The following is a 20,627-nucleotide window of genomic DNA, read 5'->3' as shown; positions in this document are numbered from 1 at the left end:
ATCGTTGAGAAGGGTGCGACGAGCGAGGAGTTCACTTACACTCAGTGTTATAAAATGCCCCCAGCAGGGCCGGGGCAGCACCTGGTAAACAATAAACATTTCTGAGCAAAGTCTACGAATATATGAAGTGCTGTAAATAAAGGCTGTAAATAGCCTCACGTCAGTTGAGGTCGGTTTTGCTGCCAGATGAGTTCACGTCAGGTCAGGCCTTGCCGTCAAAAGCCTTATGATAAAAATGGTTTTATCATACAGTTTTCCAAGGTTTGGGGCTTTTGAAACTGAGAATAAGGGATAGCGGACCTGTGAGTTCTCCACAAGCCATCAGCTCTGTGGGAGGCAAGCTTCCTAGGTAACGTGAGGTTCCAGTGCTGATAGAAGGTTACAGAAAGCAGCCGCCCCCAGGAAAGTGTGTGCCCAGCTGGGCGGGCCAGGAACAGGCCCTCTTGGCCAGGGCTCTCTGAGGTCGGCGCACAAACTCCTGACACTGAGGGCAGGTCTTTGCGTGGGCGTGCGCATTTGGGCATTTTCTGGGATCCCTGTCTTTGCTTAGATTTTCGAAGGAAATCTGCTACACAAATAAGGCTAAGAGCCCAGTGAGAAGATGCCCTTGAAGGTCAAAGCAGGGCTCCGTTGGAGCCCCTCAGCTGTAGACCTGGGTGTCTAAGGGACGTGACTCTGATGACAGTCTCTCGGTGACTATCAGTGACCGTCGGGGGTGGGGAGGATGAGCTGGGGCAAACAGAGGTTGAGGAGAAGGAGCGGGGAGGAGGAGAAGAGAAGGTCAGGATTAGGGTGAGGGGAGCCAAGAAGACCACACACACAGACCGCCATAGGAGAGGTTCTCCTGGGGCTGGGGGCGACGTCTTCGGTTCCCGAGCCTGCGGGGAGCACCTGCTTTGTGCCCAGCACTGGGGATACAGCGAATAAGACCTGCTCCTTGCCCTGGGGCCTGGGTGGGGACATAGTGCTCCTCTTTGAGGAGTTCCCTTTGCATGCCCCCCCCCACACACTACCACCACCAAAGGCTACACCAGGAGTGGCCTTGAAGTGCCCATCTCACTTTCCAGACCTTTTGGGCTCTTTCGCCCACCTCCCATTAGAAGGCCTGGGTCCCATGTCCCGTGTGGATAAAGCCCAGTGTACAGAAGTGGGGGCATTCTTTGCTGACAGCGGCATGCAGCTATTAAGGTGACATGTTGATCAGAGGCGTGGAGTGGCATTGACGGGGACTGGTTCCTTTCCTCCACTTAGTTGTGTGACCTTGGGCAAGTCCCCTGCCCCTGTCTCAGTGTCCTCATCTGTGGAATAAACTTATAAAGTCTACTGCCCCTTGCCTCACAGGGCGTTGTGAGGATCAAAGGAAGTCGTATGGAGGAGGATGGAAATGGCGGGCTTGCCCAGGTGTGCACCATGCTTTTGACGTGCTTCTTGTACCCCAATCAAACAGCCTTCCCTCGGCACCTTGAATAGCAGTGTGTTAGGGGTTATATGGCTTCATTCTCCCTGTTAGGCACCCAGGGGTGCTGAGGGGCTGGCTGGCCTCACGGGTGACCCAGTAAAGCGTTCTCCCCACCCAAATGTGGTTTTACTCTCTGGTTGCAACAGTTCTCTGGAAAATAATAGTTGTTCACAGATGTTCATTACAGTGTTATTAATAATAGCCCAAGAAAAGGTATTCTTCACTATAATCCCCAAGCCCCAATGCATACAAGCACTCAAGAAATGCTTAAGCAGACCCCACCTCCACCTCTCCCATGCCCCCTTTTGTGGTCGTGGGATAAACCCCTCCCCCACCGAATAAGGGCTGGGTGAGGAGTTGGGGCAAGAGCCACCGGGACCCCAGAACCTGAGAGTCAAAAATTGTCTTTCACATGGGTCCAGCCTGGTGGTGTAGTGGTTTGTTCCACACACTCCACTTCGGCTGCAGGGGGTTCGCTGGTTCAGATCCCGGACACAGACACACACCACTCATCAAGCCATGCTGTGTTGGCGTCCCATATACAAAATGGAGGAAGATTGGCATAGATGTTAGCTCAGAGACAATCTTCCTCATCAAAAAAGAAAAAAAAGTCTTTCACAAGGCCGGCCCCATGGCCTAGTGGTTAAATTCGGGCGCTCTGCTTTGGCGACCTGGTTTGGTTCCTGGGTGTGGACCTATACCACTTATCAGCTGAGGAAGATTGGCACAGGTGTTAGCTCAGGGCAAATCTTCGTCAAGCTAAAAGAGGAGGATTGGGAACAGATGTTAGCTCAAGGCGAATCTTCCTCAGCAAAAAAAAATGTCTTTCACATGGAAAACAGTCCTACTTCCGGAATGTTTTTGAACAACAAAGGGGGAAGTACCAGAATGGTCATCACAGAGTTATTTGCAATAGCACTAAGTTGAAAACACCATAATGTCCACTCATTGAGGGATGCTGAAATAAACTGTGGTGTCCACATGCAACTGGCTTCTCTGCAGCCATGATGAAGAATGTCACAGAACAGCGTTTCTCACCTGATGTTCCCCAGACCCAAGCCTCAAGAGGATCCCTCAAGGGATTTCACAGTGAAGTGTGTTTAGGAAACGCCAGTCTCCTCTCGATGATTCAGAACTCGAGTTCGCAAATTAAAGACTCTGAGAAGTCCTCCAGGAAGGAAGCCCATTTAAGTTGGCATAAGCCACTGCGTCCCAAGCAGCCGGGGAAGGACTCCCCTATTAATAGCAAAATGGCCCTGGTGCTCTGAGGGACCAGTCTGGGAAACACTGGTATGGCAGCCTCATGTAGACAGAGCTGAGCAGGGCCAGCCGGTGGCCGAGTGGTTAAGTTCGAGAGCTCTGCTTTGCCAGCCCGGGGTTTCCCAGTTTGGATCCTGGGGGCAGATGTGGCACTGCTCATCAGGCCATGCTGAGGCCGCATCCCACATGGCACAACCAGAGGCACTCACAACTAGATTATACAACTATGCACTGGGGGGTTTTGGGGAGAAGTAAAGAAAAAAAAGATTGGCAACAGATGTTAGCTCAGGTGCCAATCTTAAAAAAAAAACTGAGCAAAACACGCAGGATCTGAGAGTCTCTGCAGCATGATTTAAACAAACAATAAACTTCCGTATATGTTTGTGTTTGAAAAAAGTCTGGCAGGATGCATCCCAGAACTTTAATGGTGTTTGGGGTGTTGGGATTACAGGTGACTTTTATTTCCATCTTTCCTTGTTTTCTTTGTTTAGCTTATTTGGGTTTTCTAAACTGCCTTTCATCACTGTGTACAATTTTCATAATTGGTCAAAAAAGAAAAAGAAACAACTGTTAGGAAAGAATGGAGGGACAGCTGAAGGCGTATCCGCAGCTCTACCGCACCTAGAGGAGCAGGGCCTCCAGCCCGAGGAGCGGCCAGGCCCTTATTTAGGCAGAGACGTCCCGAGCTCGCATTCCAGTGGGAATCCTCCCCGGCGCATTCCTCCTGCAGCGCCGCCTCCTCCAGCTGCAGCCGCTCCCTCCTCCCAGGGCCTCCCTCTCCTTTGGTAGCCGCCGCGGCCGAGCCAGACTGCGCATCTGGACCTCATTAGGGGCCGCCAGCACCAAAGCCGACACATCTGGCCGCCGCGAGGCGAGTGCGCGGCAGGGCAGCGGAGGGGAAGGGGCACGTCAGGACAGGGCCGCCCGGCGCGCGCCGAGGCATCTGGAAGTGGGAAGGCGGTGGGCAGCTGGCCGCAGACACTGCGCTGCCGGCTGGGCTGGCCCTGGCCTGGGAGCCCAGTGGCATAGTGCCCTTGCTGGCAGGGGAGCCTGCGGCCCCCAGAGGCCTCCCACGCTGGGGGGGCGGGCAGGCCCGGGGAAAGGCAGGGACTCTGGACTCCATGCACAGTGCTCGTGATCTCAGTGAGGCGTGACGCTGGCTCCTGTGGGCCTGTCAGGATGGGGAGCAGAGGGCAGCGCCGGGACCCGCTGCAAAGAAGGAATGGCCAGTAACGGGGATTGCCTCGGCTTGTTGTGGCCAAGCCTTACGGTGGTGGAACTTTGGGGCGCAGGTCAGAGGCTGTCTTCTCCATCAGGTCAGAGTCCTCCTGTTTGAAATGAGAAGGAGGGAGGTGCAGTGAGGCCTGTTGTAAACAGAGTGTCCTTGCTGCCTCTTCCTCACACCGGGAGAGCCCAAGTCCCTGCCTCTACCCCTGGGGTGCCATTATTTGTCCCCTTTGGGCCGGCACATCTAAGGCTTCAGCAGCCCTGCTGATTGTTTCCTTGAGACAGCTGCAGATGCTCCTGAGATCCTTTCCAAAGCAAGGCAGAGATCAAAGAAAGAGCCCGTCAATAAAACGTCAGGCCTAGCAGCTCAGCCCTGCCCCTCCCCTTGGTCCCGGGGCCTTAGTCCTTGCCTGGCTCCCACCTGGACGGTCCCATTATCACAGCAACCCACAGATTCCCGTGCCTCTGCTCTCCATCTCCCCGCCTCGTCCCCACCCACCGCAGCGAGCAGCTGACCAATGGGCGCACATGCCTGCACTAGCACCCTCGGAAGAATTCCCAGAAGGATCCAGTAGGTGCTAGTTCAAGTAGAAGCTCAGGAGCCCACCGAAGGCTCAAGGCTTTGAACCAAACGGATAGGGTCCAAAATCCCACTCTTACCCCTCTGAACACCAATTTCCTCATCTATGAGATGAGGGTAATCTCTCTTAGAGAACTGTTTTAAGCTTTGCGATAGAAATATTATATTTTTCTCCAGTAGAAATATAAGGTAATTGCATCTGTAATTGGGGGGCTATTTTAACAATTTTCATTTTGGAATCATTTTAGGTTTATAGAAAAATCGCAGAGATCGTACAGAGAGTTCCAGCAAACCTTTCATCCAACTTCTCCCGAGGTTAACATCTTGCATAACCAGGTACATTTGCCGAAACTAAGGAATTCACATTGGCACGCTACTATCAGCTAAACCACAGACTTTATTCAGATTTTGCCAGTTTTCCCAAAACATATATAATTAAAAATTTTCTACTAGGTACATTAAAAAAATAAAAAGAAACATAAACTTAATTTTAATAATATATTTTATTTAACTCAATATATCCAAAATATTTTCATCTCAGCATTAATCAATATAAAAGACATTGTGAATGAGATATTTTACATTTTTTTATACCGAATCTTTGAAATCAGTGTGAATTTTTCACTCACAGTCATCTCCATTTGGACTCTAAATTATCACCAGAAATACTTGATCTGTAGTTAGATTTCCACAAAATTTACAGGTGAAATAGTAGACTCACACACCCAAGTTGTTCCAGACATACTTAAAAATTTTCCAGGGGCTGGCCCTGTGGCCGAATGGTTGAGTTGGAGCGCTCTGCTTCGGCGGCCCAGGGTTTCACTGGTTTGGATCCTGGGTGCAGACCTAGCACTGCTCAACAAGCCATGCTGAGGTGGCGTCCCACATAACACAACCAGAAGGACCTACAACTAGAATATATAGTTATGTACTGGGGGACTTTGGGAAGAAGAAGGGAAAAAAAGAGAGTAAGATCAATTGATGTTTTTTAAAAAAAGTTTTCCAATAACTGAATTGAGTATCAAAGGTTTTTAAAAATTTATTTTGTATTTTATTTATTTATTTATTTTTTTGATGAGGAAGATTGGCCCTGAGCTAATATCCGTTGCCAATCCTCCTCTTTTTGCTTGAAGAAGATTGTCGCTGAGCTAATGTCTGCACCAGTCTTCCTCTATTTTGTATGTGAGATGCTGCCACAGCGTGACTTGAGTGGTGTGTACGTCCGTGCCCGGGATCCGAACCCATGAACCCTGGGCTGCCAAAGCAGAGCATGCAAACTTAATCACTATACCATGGGGACGGCCCTGAGTATCAGGTTTTAAATTCAAAATTAAATTAAATTGAAAATTTAGTTCCTTGGTTGCAGTTAGCCACTTTCCAAGTGCTCAACAGCCGCATGTGACCAGCAGCTATAATATCGGACAGCTCGGATTCAAGGATTAAATGAGATAATGTGTGAAGAACAGTGCCTAGCACACAGTAGGTATTCAGTAAAGGGTGTCTGTTGTCATTATTAAGGCATAGAGTTGCTGTCGGTAAAATCCAGTTTCCAATCACATTGTCGAGACTTTTGTGCCCATCAAGTGCCAGGTGTAATGAGAGATATTGGTCTGGGAAGAGAAAACAAGGAGGAGGGAGCCCATACTTCTTTAGCCCATGTGCTCGGCTCCCAGTACACCCCCCCTTCACCCTCTCTTGCATGCAGGTCCTCTGACTGTCTTCAGAGCAGGTACTGTTACCTCTGCTCACAGATGAGCAAGTTGAACAACAAACCGAGTTGAAGCAAGAGAGAGGGGGAGCCCCGAGTTCCCACCCAGCCACTCCTTGTCTCATTCTGAGGTCCGGGTGCTCTTTTCCCTCTCTGGGCCTCAGTTTCCCCAAGTGAGTTAGGTAAATGAGAGAGAGGTTGTTTTAGGTTACTGGGTCCATCAAGACATTTTAGAACTATTTGAATAGGGGCCGTTTGGCTGGCCCACACTTCTCAAAATTCCCCTAGTGCTGATTTGTAGCTAAGTAAATAGAAGGAGAACTTATTTTTTGATTCATAGTGAGGGCAGGGGAGACTGGCCGTGTAGTTCATGATCTTTGCGTTCACAGGTTGGGACACCCTCTCCCGGTCTCAAGGCGCCTAGGAAACCTAATTAATGATGGAATTATGGAGCGCCGCTTGTGCTAATATAGAATCAGGGCCGAGGGAGTTAGGCGTCTCAGGGGATATTTATAACGAGCTGTGGCGGTCTGGTGAGTCACTGCTCTGCTCTCCAAGAGGACACACCTGCCTCCCAGGAGGAGAGGCTGTCGCTTGCTTCCCTGGCTGGGCTGGAGACACACACACTGTTGGGGAACCGGCCCTCCTGCCCTGGGCTCCCTTGGATACTGATCAATACAACTCCCCCGCCCCCATTTCAGCAGAATTTCCCAACAGCCTCCCACTTCCCAGACTCGGGCCGCACCGTCCACTGATGATGCTGCAGACTGGCTGCACCCTGGGAACGTCTCCTTCCAGAGGGATTCTTTCTGGGAAGGTTTTCTACGGTCAAGCCCGGCTGTGCAGCCAGGCTCTTGAGCAGCCTCCATCAGGGGCCAATTCTTCCGGGACGAAGAGAGGCAAAGGCCAGAGACGAGAGAGGACATTGAGCCCCTTCTCTGTGCCAAGCCCTGGGCAGGGCACTTGGCGTCCCTTAGCTCACTAAAGTGTCACAGTAAACTGTATTTCATCACCCTCATTTTACAGACAGAGAAACTGAGACTCAGGGAAAAGCAGCTAGCAAGGAGCATGTAGCTAGAAAATTCTACAGCCAGGGTTCCAATCCAGCCTGTCTGTCTCTGAAGCTCTTATTTTCATAAGATCATCTCAAGCTATCAGAGTAGTGGTACAAAGCACTTTCATATACATATATCTTGCATAACCCTCAAAATATTGAGGGCAGGGCCAAACAAACAAAGAGGCATAATCTCCAAACTAGCAGAGGGAAACATTCAATGGGGAAAAAATAGTAAATTCAAAAGAAGGGGAAAATAGAGGAGAGAAAAAGGAACATAGAACAGATAGAACGAATAAAAAGCACAGAGTAGATTCAGTCCCAAATATATTCATAATTACGTTAAATATAGATGGACTAAATGGTCCTGTTAAAAGATAAAGTTTGTCAGAGTGGATAGAGAACAAATCCCGACTTGGGTTTGCAAGAGCCATGTACATCCACGACATATTGGGGGTTCAGGAAGGTTAAGGGCAGAGCCAAAGTCTGAACCAGGGGTCTCTGAGGCAGCAGGACATGCTGTCTCGCCCAGATCTCAGCCCTCCAACTTGTCCCTTTCACACCTTGGCCTCAGTCGTCCAGTGAGCATGCGGTTTGATGGAAGGCGCTCAGGCACTGGTGTTAAATGAACCAACCTTGCAACCCTGGACTTTCTAAGGTGACCTGAGCCTCAATGTCCTCCTCTGTAAAATGGAACAATAGTTCATACTTTATGGGGCTGCAGTAAGAGTTAGAGGCATGTTCAAGGCACCCAGCACGAAGTAGAACTCTTATGTTTGTTTTTGTTAATAGTATGATAATTCTATGTGTGCCTATGTAATCAATGAGACCCTATGGGCTGTCCCTGGCTTCCTGAGAGAGTATTAAAACCTTTTCCCGTGTGTTTTTGGTGAGGGCCAAGCACGGTGGGCAGGGATTGGGGGTGAGGTCACTGTTCCTTCCAGGCTGGGAAATTTGAGTCGGGTCATGGGGTGACTCCAGGATGCCCTCTTCCTGTTTGTTTGCAAGCCTGACCCATCTGTCACTCTGTCTTTGATTAAGTCACACTCCTGCTCAGGCCCTAACCTTGGAGACTTCCTACCATCCATGTGTCAGTTTCCCTCCTGTCTCCAAGGCCCTTGATGGCTTGCTTTCTGCCCACTCCTTCCGTCTGTGGACTCACCCCTGCAGGCAAACAACCTCTCAGCCCTGCCCCCGTACAGGACACCCCTCCACTCCCAGCACCCCCATATCCTCCCAGCCCCCCTGCCCCCACTCCAAGCCTGGCAGACTCTCCCCACTGTCCCCACCAGGGCTGCCCCTGCCCCTCTGTCATCCAAGTTCACACCCCCTTATCTGCAATTCTGAAAGCTCTAAAAACCAGAGTTTTGAAAATAAGTTTGATATAAACTGATTTGACCGCAGATCTGGTCTGCCCTGATGCGAGGGTCTTTCAAGTCTTTATTGTGTCTCTTACCGCTCAGACGTTTTTACTTGGCTGTGCTTCCTTAAGGGTGCTGCCCCCGGACCCTGCTGGGGTGTTACGTCGTGTCAGTGAGGGTATCACGTGACCCTTCTGAACCCTCAGTGGCTCTGAAAATGCGCTTTTGAGCCCAGGGCCTCCGTGAGGGGCAGTGGGTCTGCAGTAGGGACAGCCCGAGGGCTTGCCCCGTGCAGGCGCTTTCTGTACTTAGCTCTCGTCCCAGTCAGCCCTGTAACGTGGGCCTTAGCCCCTGCATTTCAGAAGTAAGGATGCCGAGGGCCAAGGTTGCACAGCTGGGAGAAGGGCTGAGCCGAGGCCTTCTGATGCCCAGCCTCCCACACTCTCTCCCCTTTGCACCAGTTTCTCTCCTTGCCTTGCGAGCTAGCCCCCAGCTCCCCCTTCTCTGTCCTTCCGTCGCTCCTGGGGCTTCTGTGTACAATAATGCCTAGTTTTGTTCACTCAGCAGTATTCAGTGAGGGCTTCTCACGCTCTAATGTGCACACAAAATCTTAAGATGCTGCTTCTGATTTAACAGGTCCGGGTGTGACCTCCTGCATTCCTAACAAGTTCCCGGTTGCTGTTGGACCCCACTTTGAGGAGTAAGGGGCTAGGGGACAGGTGGGAATACAGAGCTGAATAAGACTCAACCCCTGCTGTCATCACTCATGTATGCAAGCTCTCTATGTACCTGATGCGGAGGTGGGTACTATTAGTATCCTCATTTGACACATGAGGAAACAAACACAGAGAGGTTAAGTAACTTGCCCAAGGGCACACAGCTCAGAAGTGGCAGAGCTGGGATTTGAACCTGATGAGCCTGGCTGCAGAGTTCACGCTGTTAACTACTCCACACTACACAAATTGGAGAGATGGACCTGTCGGTGCAGTGCGATGAGACAATCATGGCAGGCAGGACTGGCAATCCTGGAGCACTCAGAGGAGGGCTGGGCTCCTTTGTAGCACATGGTGGATTTTCAGAATAAATGGAATGCTCCCCTCGAAACACCCCACGTGGTTTTCTTTAGAAGCTCTTTCTGAAATCAATTGTACATCTTCCTGCTATATGTAATTTAACGTTTTCTTGATAACTCAAGGCCCCTATTTTTCTTTTTTTTTTTGAGAAAGATTAGCACTGAGCTAACATTCGCCACCAATCCTCCTCTTTTTGTGCTGAGGAAGATTGGCCCTGAGCTAACATCTGTGCCCATCTTCCTCTACTTTATATGTGGGACACCTGCCATAGCATAGCTTGATGAGCAGTGCATACGTCCGCACCCGGGATCCTAACTGGTGGACCCTGGGCTGCCAAAATGGAATGTGTGAACTTAACCACTGCACCACCGGGCTGGCCCCTCAAGGCCACTATTATGAATCCTGATATTTGGAACTATCCTAAGACCTTAATTCTCAAGCCCTCAGCTCTCAGTTTCTCAGAGCTGTTCGTATGCATGCTTCCAATAAACTGTGGGCTGGAAACCAAGCGACCGACCTCATTAGAACTGTGTGTAAAGTAAGGGTACATAGGAGCAGAGAGAGGCTAGAGCAGTTACTTAAGATGAGCAGGCTTCAGCTTTTGTGCATGGAATTTACAAGATTCAGTGGTTGCTCATTTACATATTTTTATTATTTCCTGGTTCATGGCCGTGTTTTTGAGAGTTGAGGGGGCTGGATAGGCATCTTGTATATCTGATTTTCAAACTGGAATGTGATCAGACTCCCAGGGGAATGTTTCAAAGCCACCCAGAGTCCTATTCTATCCTCTGAGGTGGGATGCGGGCCTCTGCATTTTGAAAAACTGCATTTGGAACCATCAGCATTTATTGATCACCTACTGTATGCTCACAAGCGCTGGGCACTATGGACAAGAGAACCTGTGAGCCTAGTCTTCATGCATTACAACATTGAGTTGAGTAGACAAGTTGCAACACATGAGGCCAACTAAGGCTAGTTCACCTTTGAACAGAGAGGGCTAGTGACAGCAGTACTGTGGCACAGTGAGGACATCTGTGAGGAGGAAGGGGGGGCCACTTGGTGTGGTGAGAGCATCCTGGATGTGGGGTCAGCAAACCTGGCTCTGAGTTTCTGCTCCTGGACCTGCCAGCAGACTCGTATCCTCTCTGAACATCAGTTTCCTCATCTGTAAAATAGGGATAAGCCGCTCTCCCTCCCAGGGTTGTGGTGATGAGAGAATGCCTGGGGAAGCACCATGTAAGCTGTAAAGAGCAGTGCATGCGTGTGCTGTGAGACTGCTGCAGGCTACAGGAGACCAACCCACTCTGGTTACTTCCAGAGATGAGGCTTCCTTGTAAGGCTGTGCAGGGAATGTAAGGACCTTGGGGGGTCTCAGAGAGAGAGCAGCCCTCCGGGACAACTGGATGCTTGTTCTGAGTCCTTGGATGCTCACACCAAACCCGATTACGGGCGCTCTCCGCCTGATGTCCTCTGTTGCCTCTTGGCTTCCACCTCCTGGCTCCTGCCTACTACCTTCTCCTCATGTGGCCCTCACCTCCTGCCCACTTAATGGTCCTCTGGTTTTCAAGCATCCCTGGGACAGAGAGCTGGCTTGGTGAACCACTGTCCAATGCCGAAGGTCCCCACTGGGCAGAGTTTTAATGCTGGGCTGCCCTCCTACACGCCTCTCCTGCATATCCAGCCTGTAAATGGCTGCCTTTGTGTCAGGCCAAACCTTGGCCCAGGCGGCTGCAGCCAGGGTGTGGGCTCCTACGCGCCGGCAGCGCAAGGTTGCGCCCGTGGGGGCTGTGGGTGTGGCTCGCCCTCACAGGGAGCAGCGCGAACTGCCCATCACAGAATGTGAGCTATTTTTATAGAGGGAGGATGGCACTAAGGCAGTTAATCTGGCCAGCAAACAGCATCTGCCTGTCATGTCTCACGTGCCATTCAATGAGGGCCAGCCGCAGGCCACGTTGTGCAAGCTGGGCAGGTAGGGGTGCCCTCAGTCTCCACGTTCTGTAGTTTCCCTGGTGGATGACTCTCTTCTCAATGGCCCCCGCCCCTAGATGGGGATGTTTCTGTGTCTGCTCCCCAACCCCATAATTCAAACCTGCCTGCAGCATTTCTGCAAGAGGATGTTCATTGCAGCATTGAATATAGGAGAGAAAAATTAGAACCAACTCAAATGTCCATCGGTGGAGGGACTAGTTACTCCCAATATACTTGAGTATATTTATGTGACAGTGTGCATGTATGCATTAAGACTTATGTGATAAAAATATTTAATGACACGATATAACATTAAAGGAAAGTGCCAATTTGGCATTATTTATATGTGTGTACATGAATGTGTTTGTATACATTTATCTATACATATATAGTTTACATAGAATTTTTTTTTTTTGGGAGATTAGTCCTGAGCTAACTGCTGCCAATCCTCCTCTTTTTGCTGAGGAAGACTGGCCCTGACCTAACATCCATGCCCATCTTCCTCTACTTAATATGTGGGACGCCTACCACAGCATGGTACCATGTCCGCACCTGGGATCCGAACTGGTGAACCCTGGGCTGCCGAAGCAGAACGTGCAAGCTTAACCGCTGCGCCACCAGGCCGGCCCAGATTTTTTTTTTATGAAGATTTGCCCTGAGCTAAAATCTGTTGCCAGTCTTGCTCTTTTCGCTTGGGGAAAATTGTTGTTGAACTAACATCTGTGCCAATCTTCCTCTGTTTTGTATGTGGGATGCCACCACAGCATGGATTGATGAGCAGTGTGTAGGTCTGAGCCCGGGATCCAAACCTGCAAACCCCAGGCTGCCGAAGCAGAGTGCACGAACTTAACCACTACGCCACCTGGCTGACCTCAGAAGATTTTGATATAATAATGTTGCTAGTGTTTATCTCTGGGTGACATTTTATAAGCAAATTTTGTTTTGTTTTTTCTTACTTATGATTTTCTCTTTTTCTACAACAAATGTGTTATTTTTATAATTAGGAAAAAAATCACATAAATATCATTTAGAAAAAAACAACCATGTCCTCAGGAAAGAAACTTACAACTCTCTTTCTATTCTGCAGTCTTACAGGAGTCACAGTTCCCAAGAGGAAGTGGTATTTTCAGGCAAAATGAAGTTTTCTGTTTAAAGTCTGACTTTCTGATGGTGGGGCTTCAGTGATCTAAGAGCAAGGCGTTTGGAGGACAGCAAAGCCTGCTAGTTGCCTTGAAACCAAACCCCAGAACCCTCCTCTGGTCTGCCTTGAGGGGAGGCTGTAAGGATGGCCGGAGGTGGGGGAGGTAGACGTGTCTGGAGTGGAGGAGCCAGGACACTTCCCAGACAGAGCACTGTATCACCAACATATTTAGAAGGAATTAGAGTGAAATGGACATTTATGTTGTCAGTCAAAACAGTGACCGAGTTTTTGTTTCCCTTCCAAAAACTGCTGCACCCTTCCATCCTAAGGGAGGAGAAGGAGAGAGAAGGAACCTCAACAAACGCTATCAAACGGCCAACACCGCTGACCTCCGGGCGCATGGGGGAAGGGAGAGTCAGAGCTGGGAGACGAGGGCATTTGATTTTTACCTCTCATCCTCTGTACAGTTCAAAAAGAGAGAGCAGTACGGGTGATTTTTATTTTGCGCCTATGTGGGTTTTTGGGTAGTCCTCAACTTTTTTATTTTGCATACAACATACTTTTGTAATCAAGGGAAGACAGGTCATAATGAAAAAACCAATCCAAAGTGGTTGGCCACTGGGTGGCCATCCCACTGTCCCCACCTGCAGCTGCGCACCACCCTTGCCCCAGGGCTGGAATCCCTGGTCTCGTGGCTGCCCACACTTGGCAGGGGTGGGAGTAGGGCAGAGAGCGAGCAGCCTTGGTCCTCCGCTGCGCCCAGTCTGGCCCCTCTGGGCAAATCTCTGACCCCTGGGCGGCAGACCCCGCCGGCTGATATTGCTGTAGTGGCCTTGGCTATCTCCCACGCCTCCCAGCCGGGTGCCAGCTGCCAGGCCTCCCTGCTCAGCTGGACTGCGGCCCGCCCCCTTCTGACCAGCCTTTCCCGGGGCTGGGATCATCCTAGCGTTTCAGCTGCTGACACATGGCACTTGGCTGGGTCGTCGATGCTGCAACTCTGATCTCAAGAAAGGCACCTCCAGCCTTCACCCAGACTGTCCGGAGTCTGTTTGGCCGTGAAGACCAAGGCTCATCCTCCCAGTCAGCAGGTGAGCATAGCACAAGGTCAACAGAGACCCCGGAGAGAGAGAGTGAATCTGGCCCTGGCTTTGCGAGGCCCCCTGCAAAAGCCTCACAGATTTTGGGGTCCTGAGACGCCTGCTTCCAGTAATTGTGATCCCAGCTGGGGGACCTCAAGCATGTCCCTCCTCTGTAACATGGAGATGGCAAGGATCTCTTATATCCAGGGACTCTGTCAGGAGCAAATAGGTTAATGTATGGGAAGATGCTCGTGAGTTGAAGGGACTTAAATGGGATTTTCTGTGAAAACCCATTCTGGCGCTTTGCGAAGTTTAAAAAAATCCACTAGTTCTCAAGAGCTTGTTACCCACCGACTCTGTGTGCCTAGTACCTCAACTTAATTCCCCCAGCAAGTCAAGACATAGAAGACGCATATGGCTCGTCACCAAGGAACTTACACTCAACTGGGAGAAATGGAGCGCTCACACCAGAAGTCTGTTTTGTTTCTGTCAGTGATTGGGTGCTGGAATCAGGACACGTTCAGCCGGGGGGTCGGGGGGGGGGGATGGAGGGGGTGAGGGGGTGGGGCCAGGGCCAGCAAGAGACCCCACTTTGGAGGTAGACAAACCTGAGTACAAATGGCGCCTCTTCCCCTCGCTAAGTTCCTTGAGACTGTGGCTGAGTCAGTTTCTCTCACTGGGCTGCAAGTTCCCAGGCTGTGAGAAAGAGATACTGAAACCCACCGCGGTAAGTCATGGCGAGAGTTGAAGGAAATAGTGTACACGGAGTGACCAGCTTGGTCCGTCTTATAAATACCTCCAAAGTGAGGAAATCAACAAGCTTCCCCCCTTTTATACATTTATTTTTAATTATGGTAAAAACACGTAAAATTTACCCTCTTCACCATTTTTAACCATACAGTTGAGTAGTGTTAAGCGTATCCACACTGTTGTGCAATGAATCTCTAGAACATTTTTATGTTGCAAAACTGAAACTCTATACCCATTAAACAACAATTCCCCATTTTCCCCTCCCCCTAGTCTCTGGTAACCACTCTTCTACTTTCTGTTTCTGTGAACTTGACCACTTTAGATATTTCCTATAAGTGTGATTATGCGGAATTTGTCCTTTTGGGTCTGGCTTATTTCACTTCGCATAATGTCCTCGAGGTTCATCTATGTTGTGGCATGTGACGGGATTTCCTTCCTTTTTAAGGCTGAGTAATATTCCATTGTGTGTATATACCACGTTTTGTTTATCCATTATCCTCGATGGGCATTTGGATTGCTTCCTCTCTCAGTGGAATTGTGGATAACACTGCAATGAACACGGGTGTGCAAATATTTCTTCAACACCCACCTTTAAACTCTTTTGGATGTGTATTCAGAAGTGGGATTGCCGCCGAGGAGGAAACAAGGCACTCACCAGGCAGTCTGATCCCCTCGTGCCACGTGTCACCCTTCACGGTGGCCTGTCACTGCTGTTATCTTGCTCCTGACATCTCTCCAAAGGTCACCTTTGACGAAGAAATTGTTGTTGAGAAGTTCAAAGCCAGGACTGTTTGGCTGTGTTGAAAGAGCTTTGGGAGAAGGGCCTCGAGGCATGACTGAGGGCCAAGTAGAGAGGCGGCCTGCGCTGGGGTGCTGCGCGGCTGGAGGAGGGCCCGCTCTGGGGAAGCTGAGTCAAAAGCCCAGGTGCTGCCCAGGAGGAAGAGACAAGCGAGAGAAAATTCCAGATATGGGGCCCTGCAGGAAGAGAACATCATTGACTGTTGGGGCGCAGTTGAGCAGGGCCTGCAGCATTCCCCAAAAGGAGAGTGTGTGCAGTGGTTTGAGCATGGCTTGTAAAGTCAGATAAGACTCGGGTGCAAACCCGCCCTGGCTCCACCACTTAGTAACTGTGTGGTCTTGGGCAAGTTATGGAACCTCTCTGGGCCTCCATTTCTTATCTTTAAAAGGGGAACTAAAATGCAACCTCAAGGAGATCAGGATTGTTTATCACAACAGCCCCTGTTTATTAAGCACCCATTGTGTGCCAGGGGCTTTATCAGGCACCTTCTAAGCACGGGAGTGAATGCTCTGGAGTTTCACAGACTGTGGTTAAAGGCCCAGGTCTGCTACTTGTTAACTGTGTGGCCCCAGACAAGGCTCTTAAACTCCCTGGGCCTCAGTCTGCTCGTCTTTTAACGGGGAGGATACATGGGAATGGTAATGCCGGTCCCCGCAGGCTGACACAGGCAACAACGAGGTACCACACAGAGTTTTCATTCCACCGTGCCCAGGGCATGCCTCCTCTGTGCCCACGCTGTGCAATCAAGGATGAATTAGACAAAACCCTGCCTTCAGGAAGTCACGCTGTAGTGAACGAGACAGACAAGGAGACAGCTCTTAGACCTGACATGGAGCGGGGAAGGTGGGGAGCCGTGCTCTCCATGTGGGCAGAGGCTGGAAACTGCATTTGCAGAGCGCCCTCACGTGAAATAAGGATGGTTCCTATCAAAGCCTGGTGGAGCTGAGGGAGAGGGGGCATCACGTCCAGCCCCTCTCGATGCCGCCCCTGTTTTTCTGGACTCCTGTGACTCTCGGGCTGGGGAATGGGGAGCCCCACATTCCTCTTTGTCAGTTCCCCCCTCCCAGGGCAAATGGAGGGGTGGGGTGGGGTAGGGTGTCCTGAGGCTTGGAAACTGTCCCGGTGTCCACCCCAGCCCGGACAAGAGGCTCCGCAGAACTCATGAATGGACCGATCTGCTGGAGACTTAGCATTCTGGGATGAAGACGCCATCAGACTGAGGGCAGCAGGGGTGAGCTCTGGCACTGGAAGAAGTGGCCTGATGTCTGGAGGCCATGAGAGAGGGCAGTTGTCGTGTCCAAAGGGCCTCCCAAGAGACCCACCACTGACCGCTTGGCCCCTCGTTTTCCCTGGAAGGCTGTCGTGGGCACACTTGTCCTGCCTCCTGTTCCGCTGAGAGCTGGCAGGAGCAGGCACCTTGGCTGGGGGCCCTGAGCTCCTTCCATCCAGCCCCTTGCCGTTCAGCACGTGCACATGCCTCTGCGGGCCAGCTTCTTGGGTTTCAGGCTCACAGCCGCCCAACCCAGGAGCGAACCTGCCCCTCTCACCAGAGATGTGTGAGCCTGACAGTGAGGGTGGCCGAGATGGTCTCTTGTCAACACAGACAGAGCAGGAGAGAAGAAGGGCTGGAGTGGGGGCGCTGGCTGAGCCTGAAGGCACAGAGGCCTGGTCCCTGGGAGTGTCACTGACCCCAGCAGCTGGGCCTAAGAGCGCCAGCCTGAGCCAACTCTGCTCCCCATCACACAGAGGGAGGCTCTCGAGCCAGCCGCCTCGCTTCTCCTCCTCCAGGCCCGTCACCGTTTCCACACACAGCAGGGCCTGTGGGGGTGGAGGCTTTTTCCAGACATGTATTTAAGTGAGGAGAGAAAACAAGGCGAGTCGCCCGGGATTTGCCAAGTCAGTAGGCAGGAACCCAACCCGGGAGGCCAAAAATAAGATGCTGGCGAGGGTCACCCTGCTCCCCAGAGCCGGAGACAGTCTACGGCCCGTGCTGAACATTCCACAATCGCATTTCTGTTTGAGGTTGGCCCTTGATCCCAGGGCATCGGTCTCCTGGTTGAAAGGTAGCAGAGCCCGATTGTGGGCAGTGAGTAATGGTGACTCAGGGAAATTCACAAGGACACAGGGAACAGCCCCGAAGTCATGCGGGGACATGCCCTGCTTCCCCCTGCCGGTCAGGGAGCCAGAATCTCTGGTCCCCATCGTAAAGGAGGAATTTCTAAAGTTTTCTCTGGAACTTTGGCAGAATTCTATGGGATCTTTCAGAGAAAGCATCAGGCTTTGGGTGTTTTTTTGGGGGAAATTACTAAAATTTTTTCACCCTTATGTCTATTTATGAATTAGGTCTTTTAGCTCCAGATTATAGTTGTCTCTTTATTCCGATGGGGTGTTTGTTACCTTGTATGACGAACAATATTCCAGAAAGCAAATAATGACAGTAATAAAACAGCTAACATTTATTCAGCCCTTACAACATGCCAGGTACTGGTCTCACCACGTGTTTTTGTTTTTCATCAAATCTAAGGCTCCATTGGTCTTCAGATATACCATTATTTTTGTCCCATTAAAGAATGCTGCCAATTAATCTATGACATGCCGTTGATTATAAGACACCCTGATTTCAGAAAAGTTAAAATGGGAATCTTAGAATCAGTGAAATGCAGTAACTAATTCTCGGTTATCATCTTTGCCTTACAGATGGGTAAACTGAGGAGCAAACAGGTTGAGTGAACTGGCCCCAATGTCACATAGCAAGTGTGTGGTAGAAATAGAATTTGAACCCAGAGTCGGGGCTCCAAAGCCTGTACCCGTAACCACTGTGCTATATTGTATCTGAGGATGTGGTATCTGTCCACGGGCAGGACAGAGGGAAGGACACAAGATAATAGAGGGAAAGTTGGGCCCCGCCCTCTACTCCCTCTTTCTTATCACCCCCAGGGCCACTGTTGATGTCCCTTCCAAAAATTGCTCCTCCTCTCACTCTCAGCACTTGGCACCCTGGTTCTTTTCTTCCTCGCCTCTCTCTTGCCCCTGCTTGGACTATTACAGTAGCCTCTTAGCTGTTACCCTCCTCCAATCTCCCCACCCCCAACCCACACTGAGTCAGTCATCTTCCTAAAATGTGAATCTTATCTTGTCACTCTCTTCCTACACCTCTTAGGGATCCAAATCCCGGCAAGCATTTGTTCATGGACTCATCTGTTTTAGCACCTACTCTGTGTCAGGCTCAGAGGACGTAAAGGTGAGCAAATCCCATTGTGGTCCATGGCCATGGTCTCCTGGAAAAGTGAGACCCCTCAGCAGGCAGGTATGACTCAGTGTGAAAATGCATAAATGGGGGCGTGCTGGGCCCGTTGGGCATGTGGGAGGAGCACCCGCTCTGGGGACTCAGGGATCCCTTCATGGAGAATGAGTAGGGGTTCACCAGGCAAAGGACAGCGAGGATTCCCAGGCAGAGGGGACAGCACGTGCAAAGGCCCAGAGCTGAGAGAGAGGTTGGAGCAGAGTGCCAGATATGATGAGACTAGAAGGACAGGCTTGAGGGGGTGGGGAACTGGGCAAGGCTGTCTCGTACTGGCCCTACTTTTCTTTTCTTTTCTTTTCTTTTCTTTTTTGGCTTTTTTAAAAGATTGGCACCTGAACTAACAAATGTTGGCAATCTTCTTCATTTTTTTTTTTGCTTTTTCTCCCCAAATCCCCCCAGCACACAGCTGTACATTTTAGCTGTGTGTCTTTCCAGTTGTGGCATGTGGGACGCTGCCTCAATGTGGCCTGATGAGTGGTGCCATGTCTTCACCCAGGATCCAAACCAGCGAAACCCTGGGCCGCCAAAGTGGAGTGCACGAACTTAACCACTCGGCCATGGGGCTGGCCCCCCTACTTTTCTTTTAAGCCTCTACTCCCTTCTCTTCCTCTCCCCATAACATCCCTCTGCAGTAGATACTTGTTTCCCAAATGGGCATCTTCCTCTTTACACATTCTCCACAGGAGCAGTCCTCTCCTCAGCAAACTCATCCTTCCAGGACTTGCCCAGTAAACAGCCCTGACCCTTGGCTTAGCTCTCTGAGCTCTGAGCCAGGCAGAAGAAGCCTGGGCAGCTGGTCTCGGGTTCGACGGGGGGATTTTAGAGCATTCTGACAGGATTCAGCTGAGTAAAAGCCCGAAGTTCTTACAAAGGCCTTTAAGACCCTGCACAGTCTGGACCACCCCCAGCTCTCTGACCCTCTCTTCCACGGCTCTCCCCTTTGCCAGCTCTGCTTCAGCTACAGTGGTCTCCTTGCTGTTCCTTAAGTACCCACCCCTGGCATTCCTACCCCAGGTCCTTTGCACTTGCTGTTCCTGGTATACTTTTTCCCTCCCTTGTTTGCACAGCTCCCTTCTTCTTCTTTATCAGATTTTGCCCAAATATCACCTTCTCAGAGAGATTCACCCCAACACCCTATTTAAAATCGCAGCCCCATCTTGTACTCTTCCCTGCTTTATTTTTCTCTGTTGCACTCACCATCTTCAAGAGCTTGTATGATTCACTTATTTATTTGTTTACTGTCTGTCTTTCCCCCTTGAGGTCTGCCTGGTTCCCTCTGTCTCCCCAGCACCTAGCACATTGCCTGGCATACAGTAGGTGCTTAGTGAATATTTGTTGATTGAATGAATGAATTCTGAATTCTGACAGTGTGCCAGGCAGGCTCTGCCCTGGGTGCCATGGAGGACCGAGAGCTGACGAACGAGGCCTCTGCCCCTCCACGGGTGCTGGTTGAGCTGGTTCTGGCGGGCAGTGGGCCGGGTCCCCTGAGAGCCAGGTGAATCACCGCTAATGAGACAGTGAGCGCCACGCCAAGCCGCTTCCCACACTGGCGGCCGACAGGTCACTGCCTGTCGCCAGGAAACTCCTCAGTAAGGATTGAACAGGACCCTGGGCTGGGGCAGGAGGAAGTACCTGCCTCCCCGGGAGACCCCACCCATTCCTGAGGACTGAGTCGCTCACCTGCCTGGCTCCCCCACCCCCAGGCCTTGGCGAGACGCTGGCGAGATTTCCTTCCTAAAGGAGTTTCGCTCTCCGCGTCCCACGCCCCTCCTGGGCAGGGCCTGTTGTCAGCTAGCCCTGTCTGGGGCATGGAGCCTGCAGAGGGATGGCAGCCGGGCCTGGCCGACACCCATGGGCAGCCCTA

General features: G+C 50.8%; 1 long non-coding RNA gene across 1 annotated transcript; it reads left to right on the top strand.

The window, feature by feature from the left end:
- The first annotated feature begins 3,413 nt into the window (after nt 1-3,413).
- Nucleotides 3,414-9,753, top strand: LOC138919493 (uncharacterized). The gene is made up of 3 exons (XR_011429707.1): nt 3,414-3,590; nt 4,775-4,862; nt 9,286-9,753. It is a non-coding gene; the product is annotated as an uncharacterized lncRNA (long non-coding RNA).
- The last annotated feature ends 10,874 nt before the right edge of the window (nt 9,754-20,627 follow it).

This window comes from Equus caballus, chromosome 20 (assembly GCF_041296265.1).
Source record: "Equus caballus isolate H_3958 breed thoroughbred chromosome 20, TB-T2T, whole genome shotgun sequence".
Lineage (NCBI taxonomy): Eukaryota > Metazoa > Chordata > Mammalia > Perissodactyla > Equidae > Equus > Equus caballus.
The sequence above is the reverse complement of the archived record's forward strand: the minus strand, read 5'-3'. Positions and strand labels throughout refer to the sequence as shown.